This window comes from Rhinolophus sinicus, chromosome 5 (assembly GCF_057876585.1).
Source record: "Rhinolophus sinicus isolate RSI-liver-muscle chromosome 5, RSI-T2T, whole genome shotgun sequence".
NCBI lineage: Eukaryota > Metazoa > Chordata > Mammalia > Chiroptera > Rhinolophidae > Rhinolophus > Rhinolophus sinicus.
This window is the reverse complement of record NC_142505.1, coordinates 7407793-7411015: the sequence shown is the minus strand read 5'-3', so window position 1 is coordinate 7411015 and position 3223 is coordinate 7407793.

The following is a 3223-nucleotide window of genomic DNA, read 5'->3' as shown; positions in this document are numbered from 1 at the left end:
GATTAACTAGCATAAACTTAATGAGGAAGATAAAATAAAATATTTAAAGATCATGATTTTAAAAGTAGAAAGATATGTTTCTCTGGAAACTCATTTGTTGACTTGGGTAACAGTGACTTCTGAGGCAAAAAGGAAGCTGGAGAAGCCAGCCCTGGGCCTGAAATCTTGGGGAAGATAGGTCGGGAGGGGTGAAGGTTTCAGAGAAAGAGCCATGAGTCCTCTCTTCCTCGTGGCAGCCATTCTCTGTCTGGAGGATGCCTTGCCAGGACGTCAGGTTCCCAGACTCCTGCAGCACTGGCTTACCGCCGGCGCCTGCAAGAGGCTGTGGGTTACACGGCTGTCCCCTTGCCAGCTTGAGGCTTCTGTGGTCACTAATCTCTGGATAATTTTACACCCCCCCCCCTTTGCCCTTCCAGCCCCCTCCAACACTTTCATAATCAATCTTCTGTTTGAAACACCCACAGCGGTTTGTTTTCCTGACTAGCCACTCACTGTCACTCTACCTCAACTATCTCCTTAGACATATCTCACATCTAAAACCAGAATTCAGGTTAGAGACAAGGTAAGATTACCCACTAAGCCGGGGGTGTAAAAACTGCGGCCCGCGGGCCAACTGCGGTCCGCAATCCATTGTTAATTGGCCCGCAGCAAATTCCAAAAACATATTTAGTTTACTTAAATAAACCAGGTGAGGCAATACATACTTCACCTCGAGTGAGTGGCCCGGCTGTTTGTGTATTTTACCTCATATGGCCCTTGGTAAAAAACGTTGAAAAAAGTTTGGACACCCCTGCGACTAAGCCCTAGCAATACTGAATTTAGAACCGCTCCTCATTGTTTCAATTGTCTAAAGAGCTCCAGGCACAGGAATATTCAAGGCTTTGATAAATTCCTCACTGTGGCCAGAAGATGGCAGTACGCCACCACCCAACTCACCAACAACCCGCTGGCCAGAGCGGCTTCACAATCCTAGACCCTGCAGGGACTCAATTACCGTCATGGGACATGTCCACCCACAGGTCAGTCGGTTTCAAGAGCACCTATCAGCCACGTAATCCAAATGCTTATAAATAAAACCCCAAGTCGCAATCAAGAAATAACTTCCTTTCAAACACCATGATATCCTAGTCTGAGATGTCTGGCAAACGTTTGGAATTGAATAAACCATCATCCTTAGTTAGGACAGAACACTTTTAAAGGGAGATCCATGGTCCATGAAGCATCGTCAGTCAGCTAAACCAGGCGGTCTGGGTCTGCATTTGTTCTTGAATGTGTTATCCTAAGGACAGCCTGGGGGAACGGGCACCTGACACACAAAGGCCAGTCACCAGCGCCCAATGGAAAAGCCTGGGGCCGCCAGGCCCACCCCGTGACCCACCAACACAGCCGAGAGCCATCTGTGGGCACTGGCCAATAGGACCCAGAGTCCTTCTGCCCATTCCCAAGGTTTCAAGTGTCTTCCAAGGTAATCCCAACATTTATCAGCATAAATTCAACTGTTACATCTATTAGTAAGTTTCTTCCAATACCAAAAAGATTAATAAAAATATAGCACTTCCGGATCTTCTGTCTGGATATTTACTCCAATATGTAAAAGTTCTTTTAATAAAGGAAGTCACTCCTTCAACATGGTAAGGCGCCCCCCCCCCCCCCCCGCCATGATCAGAAGAAACAAAATCCTTTCGTGCCACACATTTGTGGGAAATATAGCAATGAGGGTTCACTTTTGCAATCTCAATCAGAAAAATTAGGAATGTCCTACACTGCAATTGTGGCCAAGACCCAAGTAAACGATCCCAGAGTCCCGCCGGTGTGGGACTGTCCATTCTCAGCCGAGGGGCTGTGATTTCTGGGAAGTTCCTCCTGTCTCTTGTTAGAACAATGGTCTGGAAGGGCTGAGCTGTGAATGACTCAGAGGACGTGCAGTACCCATCCTGCCAAGCGTGCAGGCACATGGTTTTCCTCTCCCCCGAGCCCTCGCCAACCCCTAACAGGCCGCCTGGAACCTGCAGTGGCCTGAGCCTGGAACACAGGGCTTATGGTGCTGAACAAGGCTGCCTCCCTCTCTGTGCCTGAACACCCCAAACTTCACCCCTGCTCCCTGGGATAGTCTCTTTGGGGGATCAACTCTATGGTTTGGCCAAAGCAGCCATGGAGAGTCAGAACCATTCTGAGCTGCTAAAAAACCTGGCTGGAGCACCCAATCAAAGCACTAAAGCTCGCATTCTCCCAAATGATGGCACCTGACTGCTGACCTGTTTCTGACTGGGGTCCCGACACTGGGCAGAAATGGGGAGGGAGGGCGTTAGAGCAGCTGTGACTACACTGGCATGGACATACGAATGTAGCTCCTGCTGTCTTAGGGACAAGGACTTTGGGATGGCTTTAGGGCCAGTAAGGAGGGAAGCGGACTCACCTTGGCCTCTGTCTCTTCAAGCCGTCTATGAAGGCCCGAGTGGGGGTGGGGCTTCTGTGTCAGAAGCTGAGAGGCTGGGGGTAAAGGAAGGGCTCTGGGCTATGGGAGTAAGCCGAGAGCCGAGGGGGAGAGACCTGCGAAGACCCTGAGGGCTCTGCGCTGGCCTCTGTTCGGCAGCCTGGTCTCCTGCTGAGGTCCAGGTGGTCTCAGTCAAGGGGGCATCAAGCCCCAGCCCTACAGACCCAGCCAGCAACACAAGACCCCGTAGACAGACAGTCTGGAAGTTCACCAGCTACAAATCAGGAAAACCATCTAAAGGGGCCTTCATGTGGGAGCTCCCACCCAAGATGCGGACTTAGAAGACAACCCAGTATCTAGGAGCCCCTTGGAACTATTGGGGTTTGCGGAGTTCAGACAGGACTATGGTAAAGGGCCCCAAGACCCACTTTGCCTAGGGTTGGCTGCAACGATGTCACCCTTTCCCAGTTACTTTCTAGACAAATGGAACATGAATGGAGGATTCAGAACACTCAACTTGCAATTAAGGCAGCCCCCCCCCCCCGAAGAGACTACAGACCCCCACACACACACATGGATTGCAGGCCTCCCCAGCCCTGTCCTGGATGGGGCTCTCATTTCCTTCATGGAATCTGACCCAGCAAGCCCTGCCTGGGAGCCAGGGAGAGCCCAGCCAGCCCTGCAGTCTGGAGCATTATATGGGGGCCATGAGACCTCCCCCGGCTACACAGCTGGCACCCTCCTACTAAGGGAGGGGCTGGGCTGAGCCCACACATACCAGACGCCACG